At 42.9% G+C, this 14,069-nt stretch overlaps 1 pseudogene; it reads right to left on the bottom strand.

Moving 5' to 3' along the window:
- LOC115124857 (chloride channel protein 1-like) overlaps positions 1–14,069 on the bottom strand; it is a 50,122-nt pseudogene that overhangs the window by 14,955 nt on the left and 21,098 nt on the right.

Raw genomic sequence — 14,069 nt, 5'->3', positions numbered from 1 at the left:
AGACAGACAGGGGACAGAGAGTCAGGAACCTACAGGAGATTCTACAACAGACAGACAGGGGGCAGAGAGTCAGGAACCCACAGGAGATCCTACAACAGACAGACAGGGGACAGAGAGTCAGGAACCCACAGGAGATTCTACAACAGACAGACAGGGGACAGAGAGTCTGGAACCCACAGGAGATTCTACAACAGACAGACAGGGGACAGAGAGTCAGGAACCCACAGGAGATTCTACAACAGACAGACAGGGGACAGGGAGTCTGGAACCCACAGGAGATTCTACAACAGACAGACAGGGGACAGGGAGTCAGGAACCCACAGGAGATTCTACAACAGACAGACAGGGGACAGAGAGTCAGGAACCCACAGGAGATTCTACAACAGACAGACAGGGGACAGAGAGTCAGGAACCCACAGTAGATTCTACAACAGACAGACAGGGGACAGAGAGTCAGGAACCCACAAGAGATCCTACAACAGACAGACAGGGGACAGAGAGTCAGGAACCCACAAGAGATCCTACAACAGACAGACAGGGGACAGGGAGTCTGGAACCCACAGGAGATTCTACAACAGACAGACAGGGGACAGGGAGTCAGGAACCCACAGGAGATTCTACAACAGACAGGGGACAGAGAGTCAGGTACCCACAGGAGATCCTATAACAGTCAGACAGGGGACAGAGAGTCAGGAACCCACAGGAGATCCTACAACAGACAGACAGGGGACAGGGAGTCAGGAACCCACAGGAGATCCTACAACAGTCAGACAGGGGACAGAGAGTCAGGAACCCACAGGAGATCCTACAACAGACAGACAGGGGACAGAGAGTCAGGAACCCACAGGAGATTCTACAACAGACAGACAGGGGACAGAGAGTCAGGAACCCACAGGAGATTCTACAACAGACAGACAGGGGACAGAGAGTCAGGAACCCACAGGAGATTCTACAACAGACAGACAGGGGACAGAGAGTCAGGAACCCACAAGAGATCCTACAACAGACAGACAGGGGACAGAGAGTCTGGAACCCACAGGAGATTCTACAACAGGGAGTCAGGAAGACACACACACAATCCCATTGATCCCCACACCATCACAAAGTGGGTGCAGTTCAGTTGAAGACTGTAGGGTCTAAAAGGGGTGTGTAGAATGTTGACTAAGCGCTCTCACCCAATGATAGCGAAGGCTGGGAGCTCCTGCAGGTCAAAGGGAAAATCCATCCGGAAGTTGGTCCGGAAAAGAGCTGTAATGGTGACTGTGACAGGGACAGCGAGAGAGTGAAGCTGATCCTATTCTAAAATACCTGGCATGAATAAACATATGACATCACCATGAGAGAAAAGGTGTACAGTGGGATTCAGTTGTTTTGCATACCAGCAAAATAAACATCAGAGTGAATCCGAGACATGACTGTAGGCAAGATGAATGGAGAATATAAAATACAATATTTGAAAAGTAGAGAAATTATTTTAGCTGAGTGTTTCCATTCTATGCTGAGGCTATCAAAGCACTGTAGATTACTTTTACAGGAAGGGGAGTACAGTGTGTGTGTGTGGGGGGGGTTAGAGGGACAGAGAGGGATGTAGAGAGAGATAGAGGGGGTTAGATGGAGAGAAAGGGATGTAGAGAGAGATAGAGAGGGTTAGAGAGGGATGTAGAGAGAGATATAGGGGGTTAGAGGGAGAGATAGGGATGTAGAGAGAGAGAGGGTTAAAGGGAGAGAGAGAAGGGGATGTAGAGAGAGATATAGGGGGTAAGAGGGAGAGAGAGAGAGAGGGATGTAGAAAGAGATAGATGGGGTTAGAGGGAGAGCGAGAGTGGGGGGGTGAGAGAGAGATATAGGGGTTAGAGTGAGAGATAGGGATGTAGAGATAGAGGGGGTTAGAGGGAGAGAGGGATGTAGAGAGAGATATAGGGGTTAGAGTGAGAGATAGGGATGTAGAGAGAGAGGGGATTAGAGGGAGAGAGGGGGATGTAGAGAGAGATAGATGGGGTTAGAGGGAGAGAGAGAGGGGGATGTAGAGAGAGAGGGGGTTAGAGGAGAGAAAGGGATTTAGAGAGAGAGGGGATTAGAGGGAGAGAGGGGATGTAGAGAGAGCTATAGGGGGTTAGAGGGAAAGAGAGAGGGGGATGTAGAGGAGAGAGATATAGGGGTTAGAGGGAGAGAGAGAGGGGGATGTAGAGAGAGAGTTATAGGGGGGTTAGAGGAGAGAGAGAGGGATGTAGAGAGATATAGGGGTTAGAGAGGAGAGAGAGAGGGATGTAGAGAGATATAGGGGTTAGAGGGAGAGAGGGAGTTAGGGGGATGTAGAGAGAGATAGGGGGTTGGAGGGAGAGAGAGGGATGTAGAGAGAGGGGTTAGAGGGAGAGATGTAGAGAGATATATAGGGGTTAGAGGGTGAGAGAGAGGGGGAGGTAGAGAGAGATAATAGGGTTAGAGGGAGAGAGAGGGATGTAGGAGAGAGGGGGTTAGAGGGAGAGAGAGAGGGGGATGTAGAGAGAGATATAGGGGTAAGAGGGAGAGAGAGAGAGAGAGAGGGATGTAGAGAGAGATAGATGGGGTTAGAGGGAGAGCGAGTGGGGGGGATGTAGAGAGAGATATAGGGGTTGAAGAGGGAAAGATAGGGATGTAGAGAGAGAGGGGTTAGAGGGAGAGAAAGGGATTTAGAGAGAGAGGGATTAGAGGAGAGAGAGGGGATGTAGAGAGAGATAGATGGGGTTAGGAGGGAGAGAGAGAGAGGGGGATGTAGAGAGAGAGGGGGTTAGGAGGGAGATGAAAGGATTTAGAGAGAGAGATAGGGATTAGAGGGAGAGAGGGGGATGTAGAGAGAGATATAGGGGTTAGAGGGAGAGAGAGAGGGGATGTAGAGAGAGTTATAGGGGTTAGAGGGAGAGAGAGGGATGTAGAGAGATATAGGGGTTAGAGGGGAGAGAGAGGGATGTAGAGAGAGATATAGGGGTTAGAGGGAGAGAGAGGGGGATGTAGAGAGAGATAGGGGGGTTGGAGGGAGAGAGAGGGATGTAGAGAGAGAGTGGGGTTAGAGGGAGAGATGTAGAGAGAGATATAGGGGTTAGAGGGTGAGAGAGAGGGGAGGTAGAGAGAGATATAGGGGGTAAGATGGAGAGAGAGAGAGGGATGTAGAGAGATATAGATGGGGTTAGAGGGAGAGCGAGTGGGGGATGTAGAGAGAGGGGGTTAGAGGGAGAGATAGGGATGTAGAGAGAGGGGGTTAGAGGGAGAGAAAGGGATTTAGAGAGAGAGGGGGTTAGAGGGAGAGAAAGGGATTTAGAGAGAGAGGGGATTAGAGGGAGAGAGGGGGATATAGAGAGAGATAGATGGGGTTAGAGGGAGGGAGAGATGTAGAGAGAGATATCGGGGGTTAGAGGGAGGAGAAATATAGGGGGATGTAGAGAGATATATAGGGGGTTAGAGGGAGAGAGAGGGATGTAGAGAGATATAGGGGGATGTAGAGAGAGATATATGGGGTTAGAGGGAGAGAGAGGGAGGGATGTACAGAAAGATAGAGGGGGTTAGAGGGACAGAGAGAGAGGGATGTAGAGAGAGATAGAAGGGGTTAGAGGGAGAGAGAGGGAGAGGGATGTTGAGAGAGATAGAAAGTGGTGGGAATGACATGGAGAGGTATTCGAAAAGGTAGAGCAGGGGTTAAAAAGGAGGATAGAATTGTGAGAGTGGTATAGAAAGAGGTGTAGTAAAGGAGTGATAGTGGTATAGAGAGGTGTAGTGAAGGAGTGATAGTGGTATAGAGAGGTGTAGTGAAGGAGTGATAGTGGTATAGAAAGAGGTGTAATGAAGGAGTGATAGTGGTATAGAAAGAGGTGTAGTGAAGGAGTGATAGTGATATATAAAGAGGTGTAGTGAAGGAGTGATAGTGATATATAAAGATGTGTAGTGAAGGAGTGATAGTGATATATAAAGAGGTGTAGTGAAGGAGTGATAGTGGTATAGAGAGGTGTAGTGAAGGAGTGATAGTGATATATAAAGAGGTGTAGTGAAGGAGTGATAGTGGTATAGAGAGAGGTGTAGTGAAGGAGTGATAGTGGTATAGAAAGAGGTGTAGTGAAGGAGTGATAGTGGTATAGAGAGGTGTAGTGAAGGAGTGGTAGTGGTATATAAAGAGGTGTAGTGAAGGAGTGATAGTGGTATAGAGAGGTGTAGTGAAGGAGTGATAGTGATATATAAAGAGGTGTAGTGAAGGAGTGATAGTGGTATAGAGAGGTGTAGTGAAGAGTGTATAGAAGGAGGTGAGTGAGTGGATAGTGTAGTGAAGGATGGTAGTATATAAAGAGGTGTAATGAAGGAGTGATAGTGGTATAGAGAGGTGTAATGAAGGAGTGATAGTGATATATAAAGAGGTGTAGTGAAGGAGTGATAGTGGTATATAAAGAGGTGTAATGAAGGAGTGATAGTGATATATAAAGAGGTGTAGTGAAGGAGTGATAGTGGTATATAAAGAGATGTAGTGAAGGAGTGATAGTGGTATAGAGAGGTGTAGTGAAGGAGTGATAGTGGTATATAAAGAGGTGTAGTGAAGGAGTGATAGTGGTATATAAAGAGGTGTAGTGAAGGAGTGATAGTGGTATAGAAAGATGTGTAGTGAAGGAGTGCTAGTGGTATAGAAAGAGGTGTAGTGAAGGAGTGATAGTGGTATAGAGAGGTGTAGTGAAGGAGTGATAGTGTATAAGATAGTGAAGGTATAGTGGTATATAAAGGGTGTAGTGAAGGAGTGATAGTGGTATAAAGATGTGTAGTGAAGGAGTGCTAGTGGTATAGAAAGAGGTGTAGTGAAGGAGTGATAGTGGTATAGAGAGGTGTAGTGAAGGAGTGATAGTGGTATAGAGAGGTGTAGTGAAGGAGTGATAGTGGTATATAAAGAGGTGTATAGAAAAGTAGTGAAGGAGTGATAGTGGAAGGTGTGATAGTGGATAGTGGTGTAGTGAAGGAGTGATAGTGGTATAGAAAGAGGTGTAGTGAAGGAGTGATAGTGGTATAGAGAGGTGTAGTGAAGGAGTGATAGTGGTATAGAGAGAGGTGTAGTGAAGGAGTGGTAGTGGTATATAAAGAGGTGTAGTGAAGGAGTGATAGTGATATATAAAGAGGTGTAGTGAAGGAGTGATAGTGGTATATAAAGAGGTGTAGTGAAGGAGTGATAGTGGTATAGAAAGAGGTGTAGTGAAGGAGTGATAGTGGTATAGAAAGAGGTGTAGTGAAGGAGTGATAGTGGTATAGAAAGAGGTGTAGTAAGGGAGTGATAGTGATATATAAAGAGGTGTAGTGAAGGAGTGATAGTGATATATAAAGAGGTGTAGTGAAGGAGTGATAGTGGTATAGAGAGGTGTAGTGAAGGAGTGATAGTGATATATAAAGAGGTGTAGTGAAGGAGTGATAGTGGTATAGAGAGGTGTAGTGAAGGAGTGATAGTGGTATATAAAGAGGTGTAATGAAGGAGTGATAGTGGTATAGAGAGGTGTAATGAAGGAGTGATAGTGATATATAAAGAGGTGTAGTGAAGGAGTGATAGTGGTATATAAAGAGGTGTAGTGAAGGAGTGATAGTGGTATAGAGAGGTGTAGTGAAGGAGTGATAGTGGTATATAAAGAGGTGTAGTGAAGGAGTGATAGTGGTATATAAAGAGGTGTAGTGAAGGAGTGATAGTGGTATAGAAAGAGGTGTAGTGAAGGAGTGATAGTGATATAGAAAGAGGTGTAGTGAAGGAGTGATAGTGGTATAGAAAGAGGGAGAGATAGGGATGTAGAGAGAGAGGGGGTTAGAGGGAGAGAAAGGGATTTAGAGAGAGAGGGGGTTAGAGGGAGAGAAAGGGATTTAGAGAGAGAGGGGATTAGAGGGAGAGAGGGGGATGTAGAGAGAGATAGATGGGGTTAGAGGAGGGAGAGATGTAGAGAGAGATATCGGGGGTTAGAGGGAGGAGAAATATAGTTGGATGTAGAGAGATATATAGGGGGTTAGAGGGAGAGAGAGGGATGTAGAGAGATATAGGGGGATGTAGAGAGAGATATATGGGGTTAGAGGGAGAGAGAGGGAGGGATGTACAGAAAGATATAGGGGGTTAGAGGGACAGAGAGAGAGGGATGTAGAGAGAGATAGAAGGGGTTAGAGGGAGAGAGAGGGAGAGGGATGTTGAGAGAGATAGAAAGTGGTGGGAATGACATGGAGAGGTATTCGAAAAGGTAGAGCAGGGGTTAAAAAGGAGGATAGGATTGTGAGAGTGGTATAGAAAGAGGTGTAGTAAAGGAGTGATAGTGGTATAGAGAGAGGTGTAGTGAAGGAATATAAAGAGTGTAGTGAAGGATATAGTGGTATAAAGAGGTGTAGTGAAGGAGTGATAGTGGTATAGAAAGAGGTGTAGTGAAGGAGTGATAGTGGTATATAAAGAGGTGTAGTGAAGGAGTGATAGTGATATATAAAGAGGTGTAGTGAAGGAGTGATAGTGATATATAAAGAGGTGTAGTGAAGGAGTGATAGTGGTATAAAGAGGTGTAGTGAAGGAGTGATAGTGGTATATAAAGAGGTGTAGTGAAGGAGTGATAGTGGTATAGAGAGAGTGTAGTGAAGGAGTGATAGTGGTATAGAAAGAGGTGTAGTGAAGGAGTGATAGTGGTATAGAAAGAGGTGTAGTGAAGGAGTTATAGGGATATATAACGAGGTGTAGTGAAGGAGTGATAGTGGATATATAAAGAGGTGTAGTGAAGGAGTGGTATAGTGGTATATGATATATTGCTAAAGAGTGTAGTGAAGGAGTGATAGTGATATATAAAGAGGTGTAGTGAAGGAGTGATAGTGGTATAGAAAGAGGTGTAGTGAAGGAGTGATAGTGGTATATAAAGAGGTGTAGTGAAGGAGTGATAGTGGATAGAAAGAGGTGTAGTGAAGGAGTGATAGTGGTATAGAAAGAGGTGTAGTGAAGGAGTGAAGGAGTGAGGTGTAGTGAAGGAGTGATAGTGGTATAGTATAGAGAGGTGTAGTGAAGGAGTGATAGTGGTATAGAGGAGGTGAGATGTAGTAGTGAAGGAGTGATAGTGGTATAGAAAGACATGTAGTGAAGGAGTGATAGTGGTATAGAAGAGGTGTAGTGAAGGAGTGATAGTGGTATAGAAAGAGGTGTAGTGAAGGAGTGATAGTGGTATAGAAAGAGGTGTAGTGAAGGAGTGATAGTGGTATATAAAGAGGTGTAGTGAAGGAGTGATAGTGGTATAGAGAGGTGTAGTGAAGGAGTGATAGTGGTATATAAAGTAGTGAAGGTGTAGTGAAGGAGTGATAGTGGTGGTATATAAAGAGGTGTAGTGAAGGATTGATAGTGGTATATAAAAGAGGTGATAGTGAAGGAGTGATAGTGGTATAGAAAGAGGTGTAGTGAAGGAGTGATAGTGGTATATAGTGAAAGAGGTGTAGTGAAAGAGTGATAGTGGTATAGAGAGGTGTAGTGATAGTGGTGGTATATAAAGAGTGTGTAGTGGAAGAGAATAGGGATTTAAAGAGGTGTAGTGAAGGAATGATAGTGGTGATAGAGAGAGGTGTAGTGAAGGAGTGATAGTGGTATAGAAAGAGGTAGTGAGAAATGAAGGAAGATGTAGAGGAGGTTAGTGAAGGGTGATAAGAGAGGTGTAGTGAAGAGTGGTATAGAAAGAGGTGGGGGAGTTAGTCAATAAAGAGGAGTGAAGAAGTGGATATATAGTGGATAAAAGAGAGGTGTAGTGAAGGAAATATATAGGGGTATAGAGTGATAGTATAGAGGTGTAGTGAAGGAGTGATAGTATAAAGAGTGATAGTGGTAGTGGTATATAAAGAGGTGTAGTGAAGGGTGATAGAGGTATAGAGAGAGGTGTAGTGAAGGAGTGATAGTGGTATAGAGAGAGGTGTAGTGAGGTGGTATGAAAAGAGTAGAGCAGGGATATAGTGAAGGGAGTGATAGTGGTATAGAAAGAGGTAAGAGGTGTAGTGAAGGAGTGAGGATAGTGGTTAGAAGAGGTAGAAGGAGTGATAGTGGTATGAAGTGTAGTGAAGGATAGTGGTATATAAAGAGGTGTAGTGAAGGAGTGATAGTGGTATATAAAGTGTAGTGAAGGAGTATAGTAAGAGGTGTAGTGAAGGAATGATAGTGGTATAGAAAGAGGTGTAGTGAAGGAGTGATAGTGGTATATAAAGAGGTGTAGTGAAGGAGTGATAGTGATATATAAAGAGGTGTAGTGAAGGAGTGATAGTGGTATATAAAGAGGTGTAGTGAAGGAGGGGATAGTGGTATAGAAAGAGGTGTAGTGAAGGAGTGATAGTGGTATATAAAGAGGTGTAGTGAAGGAGTGATAGTGATATATAGAGAGGTGTAGTGAAGGAGTGATAGTGGTATAAAGAGGTGTAGTGAAGGAGTGATAGTGGTATAGAAAGAGGTGTAGTGAAGGAGTGATAGTGGTATATAAAGAGGTGTAGTGAATGAGTGATGTGGTATAGTGGTATATAAAGTATAGGTGTAGTGAAGGAGTGATAGTGGTATAAAGAGGTGTAGTGAAGGAGTTATAGTGGTATAGAAAGAGGTGTAGTGAAAGGAGTGATAGTGGTATAGAAAGAGGTGTAGTGAAGGAGTGATAGTGGTATATAAAGAGGTGTAGTGAAGGGTGATAGTGATATATAAAGAGGTGTAGTGAAGGAGTGATAGTGGTATAGAAAGAGGTGTAGTGAAGGAGTGATAGTGGTATAGAAAGAGGTGTAGTGAAGGAGTGATAGTGGTATAGAAAGGTGTAGTGAAGGAGTGATAGTGGTATATAAAGATGTGTAGTGAAGGAATGATAGTGGTATAGAGAGAGGTGTAGTGAAGGAGTGATAGTGGTATAGAAAGAGGTGTAGTGAAGGAGTGATAGTGGTATAGTATAGAGAGGTGTAGTGAAGGAGTGATAGTGGTAGTGGTATAGAAAGAGGTGTAGTGAAGGAATGATAGTGGTATATAAAGAGGTGTAGTGAAGGAGTGATAGTGGTATAGAAAGAGGTGTAGTGAAGGAGTGATAGTGGTATAGAAAGAGGTGTAGTGAAGGAGTGATAGTGGTATATAAAGAGTGTGTAGTGGTATATGAAGGAGTGATAGTGGTAGTAGTTTAAAGAGGTGTAGTGAAGGAATGATAGTGGTATTTAAAGAGGTGTAGTGAAGGAGTGATAGTGGTATAGTGAAAGAGGTATGTAGTGAAGGAGTGATAGTGGTATAGAAAGAGGTGTAGTGAAGGAGTGATAGTGGTATTTAAAGAGTAGTGAAAGGAATGTAGTGGAAGAAAGAATGATAGTGATAGTATAGAAGAGGTGTAGTGAAGTATAGAATGATAGTGGTGTAGAGGTGTAGTGAAGGAGTGATAGTGGTATAGGAAGAGGTGTAGTGAAGGAGTGATAGTGGTATAAAGAGGGTGTAGTGAAGGAATGATAGTGGCATAGAGAGAGGTGTAGTGAAGGAGTGATAGTGGTATAGAAAGAGGTGTAGTGAAGGAGTGATAGTGGTATAGAAAGAGGTGTAGTGAAGGTGATAGTGGTATATAGAGGGTATTTGATAGTATAGGTGTAGTGAAGGAATGATAGTGGTATAGAGGTGTAGTGAAGGAGTGATAGTGGTATAGAAAGAGGTGTAGAAGAGTGAGTGATAGTGGTAGTAGAGTGGTATAGAGGTGTAGTGAAGGAGTGATAGTGGTATAAGAAAGATAGTAGTGAAGTGATAGTGGTATAAAGAGGTGTAGTGAAGGAGTGATAGTGGTATAGAGAGGTGATAGTGAAGGAGTGATAGTGGTATATAAAGAGGTGTAGTGAAAGGAGTATTGATAGTGGTATAGATATATAAAGAGTGTAGTGAAGGAGTGATAGTGGTATAGAGAGGTGTAGTAAAAAGGAGTGATAGTGGTATAGAAAGAGGTGTAGTGAAGGAGTGATAGTGGTATATATAAAGAGGTGATAGTGGATAGGAGTGATGAATGGTATAGAGTATAAAAGAGGTGTAGTGAAGAGTGATAGTGATTAGTGGTGAATGAGAAGAGGTGTAGTGAAGGTAGTGATAGTGGTATAGAGAAGAGGTGTAGTATGAAGTGAGTGATAGTGGTATAAAGAGTAGAGGTGTAGTGAAGGAGTGATAGTGGTATAGTGGTATAAGAGGTGTAGTGAAGGAGTGATAGTGGTATAGAAGAGGTGTAGTGAAGGAGTGATAGTGGTATATAGAGATAGGTGTAGTGAAGGAGTGATAGTGGTATAGAAAGAGGTGTAGGTGAAGGAGTGATAGTGGTATAGAAAGAGGTGTAGTGGTGATAGTGGATATAGAGAGGTGTAGTGAAGGAGTGATAGTGGTATAGAAAGAGGTGTAGTGAAGGAGTGATAGTGGTATAGAAGAGGTGTAGTGAAGGAGTGATAGTGGTATAGAAAGAGGTGTAGTGAAGGAGTGATAGTGGTATAGAAAGAGGTGTAGTAAAAAAAAGTGATAGTGGTATAGAAAGAGGTGTAGTGAAGGAGTGATAGTGGTATATAAAGAGGTGTAGTGAAGGATGATAGTGGTATATAAAGAGGTGTAGTGAAGGAGTGATAGTGGTATATAAAGAGGTGTAGTGAAGGAGTGATAGTGGTATATAAAGAGGTGTAGTGAAGGAGTGATAGTGGTATAGTGAAGGTGTAGTGAAGGAGTGATAGTGGTATAGAAAGAGGTGTAGTGAAGGAGTGATAGTGGTATAGAAAGAGGTGTAGTGAAGGAGTGATAGTGGTATAGAAGAGGTGTAGTGAAGGAGTGGTAGTGGTATATAAAGAGGTGTAGTGAAGGAGTGATAGTGGTATATAAAGAGGTGTAGTGAAGGAGTGATAGTGGTATAGAAAGAGGTGTAGTGAAGGAGTGATAGTGATATAGAAAGAGGTGTAGTGAAGGAGTGATAGTGGTATAGAGAGGTGTAGTGAAGGAGTGATAGTGGATATATAAAGAGGTGTAGTGAAGGAGTGATAGGGGTATATAGAAAGAGGTGTAGTGAAGGAGTGATAGTGGTATAGAGAGGTGAGTGATAGTGGTATATAAAGGAGTGAGGAAGTAGGTATAGAAAGAGGTGTAGTGAAAGATAGATAGGGGTTAGAGAGAGGGTAGTGAAGGAGTGATAGTGGTATAGAAGAGGTGTAGTGAAGGAGTGATAGTGGTATAGAGAGGTATAGTGAAGGGGGATAGTGGAAAGAGGTGTAGTGAAGGAGTGATAGTGGTATAGAGAGTGTAGTGAAGGAGTGATAGTGGTATAGAAAGAGGTGTAGTGAAGGAGTGATAGTGGTATAGAGAGGTGTAGTGAAGGAGTGATAGTGGTATAGAAAGAGGTGTAGTGAAGGAGTGATAGTGGTATATAAAGAGGTGTAGTGAAGGAGTGATAGTGGTATAGAAAGAGGTGTAGTGAAGGAGTGATAGTGGTATAGAAAGAGGTGTAGTGAAGGAGTGATAGTGGTATAGAAAGAGGTGTAGTAGAATGAGAGTGATAGAGGAGAGAAAGGATTTAGAGAGAGAGAGAGGAGTGGTATTTAAAGGGATGAAGGAATGATAGAGAGAGGTGTAGTAGTGATAGTGGAAGGTGTAGGGGATGATTAAAGAGGTGTATAGGATGGGGTTAGAGTGTAGTGAAGGAGTGATAGTGTATAAAGAGGTGTAGTGAAGATATAGTGGTATAGAGGGAGGAGAAATATAGTTGGATGTGAAGAGATATATAGGGGGTTAGATAGAGAGAGGGATGTATAGAGATATAGGGGATGTATAGTGGTATATGGGGTTAGAGGAGTAGTGAAGGAGTGATAGTGGTATATAAAGAGGTTAGAGGGACAAGGAGGGATAGGTGGTATGAAAGAGGTGTAGTGAAGGAGTGATAGTGGATATAGAGAGAGAAAGTGTAGTGAATGACATGGAGAGGTGGTCGAAAAGGTAGAGCAGGGTAGTGAAGGAGTATGATAGTGGATATATAAAGGAGGTGTAGTGGTATATAAAGAAGTGAGTGATAGTGGTATAGAAAGAGGTGTAGTGAAGGAGTGATAGTGGTATATAAAGAGGTGTAGTGAAGGAGTGATAGTGGTATATAAAGAGGTGTAGTGAAGGAGTGATAGTGGATATAAAGAGGTGTAGTGAAAGGAGTGGTAGAAAGATAGTGTAGTGAATATAGTGGTATATAAAGAGGTGTAGTGAAGGAGTGATAGTGGTATATAAAGAGGTGTAGTGAAGAGGTGTAGTGAAGGAGTGATATGGTATAGAGAGGTGTAGTGAAGGAGTGATAGTGGTATAAAGAGGTGTAGTGAAGGAGTGATAGTGGTATATAAAGAGGTGTAGTGAAGGAGTGATAGTGGTATAGAAAGAGGTGTAGTGAAGGAGTGATAGTGGTATAAAAGAGGTGTAGTGAAGGAGTGATAGTGGTATATAAAGAGTGTGTAGTGAAGGAGTGATAGTGGTATAGAGAGGTGTAGTGAAGGAGTGATAGTGGTATAGAAAGAGGTGTAGTGAAGGAGTGATAGTGGTATAGAAAGAGGTGTAGTGAAGGAGTGATAGTGGTATAGAAAGAGGTGTAGTGAAGGAGTGATAGTGGTATAGAGAGAGGTGTAGTGAAGGAATGATAGTGAAGGAGTGATAGTGGTATAGAAAGAGGTGTAGTGAAGGAGTGATAGTGGTATAGAAAGAGGTGTAGTGAAGGAGTGATAGTGGTATATAAAGACGTGTAGTGAAGGAATGATAGTGGTATAGAGAGGTGTAGTGAAGGAGTGATAGTGGTATAGAAAGAGGTGTAGTGAAGGAGTGATAGTGGTATAGAAAGAGGTGTAGTGAAGGAGTGCTAGTGGTATAGAAAGAGGTGTAGTGAAGGAGTGATAGTGGTATTTAAAGAGGTGTAGTGAAGGAGTGATAGTGATATATAAAGAGGTGTAGTGAAGGAATGATAGTGGTGTAAAGAGGTGTAGTGAAGGAGTGATAGTGGTATTTAAAGAGGTGTAGTGAAGGAGTGATAGTGGTATTTAAAGAGGTGTAGTGAAGGAATGATAGTGGCATAGAGAGAGGTGTAGTGAAGGAGTGATAGTGGTATAGAAAGAGGTGTAGTGAAGGAGTGATAGTGGTATGGAAAGAGGTGTAGTGAAGGAGTGATAGTGGTATTAAAGAGGTGTAGTGAAGGAATGATAGTGGTATAGAAAGACGTGTAGTGAAGGAATGATAGTGGTATAGACAGAGGTGTAGTAAAGAGTGATAGTGGTATAGAACGAGGTGTAGTGAAGGAGTGATAGTGGTATAGAGAGAGGTGTAGTGAAGGAGTGATAGTGGTATAGAGAGGTGTAGTGAAGGAGTGTTAGTGGTATAGAGAGAGGTGTAGTGAAGGAGTGATAGTGGTATATAAAGATGTGTAGTGAAGGAATGATAGTGGTATAGAGAGAGGTGTAGTGAAGGAGTGATAGTGGTATAGAAAGAGGTGTAGTGAAGGAGTGATAGTGGTATAGAAAGAGGTGTAGTGAAGGAGTGATAGTGGTATAGAAAGAGGTGTAGTGAAGGAATGATAGTGGTATAAAGAGGTGTAGTGAAGGAGTGATAGTGGTATATAAAGAGGTGTAGTGAAGGAGTGATAGTGGTATAGAAAGAGATGTAGTGAAGGAGTTATAGGATATATAAAAGAGGTGTAGTGAAGGAGTGATAGTGGTATAGAAGAGGTGTAGTGAAGGAGTGATAGTGGTATATAAAGAGGTGTAGTGAAGGAGTGATAGTGGTATATAAAGAGGTGTAGTGAAGGAGTGATAGTGGTATAGAAAGAGGTGTAGTGAAGGAGTGATAGTGGTATAGAAAGAGGTGTAGTGAAGGAGTGATAGTGGTATAGAGAGAGGTGTAGTGAAGGAGTGATAGTGGTATATAAAGAGGTGTAGTGAAGGAGTGATAGTGGTATAGAGAGAGGTGTAGTGAAGGAGTGATAGTGGTATAGAAAGAGGTGTAGTGAAGGAGTGATAGTGGTATAGAGAGGTGTAGTGAAGGAGTGATAGTGGTATATAAAGAGGTGTAGTGAAGGAGTGATAGTGATATATAAAGAGGTGTAGTGAAG

Source organism: Oncorhynchus nerka, linkage group LG3, assembly GCF_034236695.1.
Source record: "Oncorhynchus nerka isolate Pitt River linkage group LG3, Oner_Uvic_2.0, whole genome shotgun sequence".
Lineage (NCBI taxonomy): Eukaryota > Metazoa > Chordata > Actinopteri > Salmoniformes > Salmonidae > Oncorhynchus > Oncorhynchus nerka.
The sequence above is the reverse complement of the archived record's forward strand: the minus strand, read 5'-3'. Positions and strand labels throughout refer to the sequence as shown.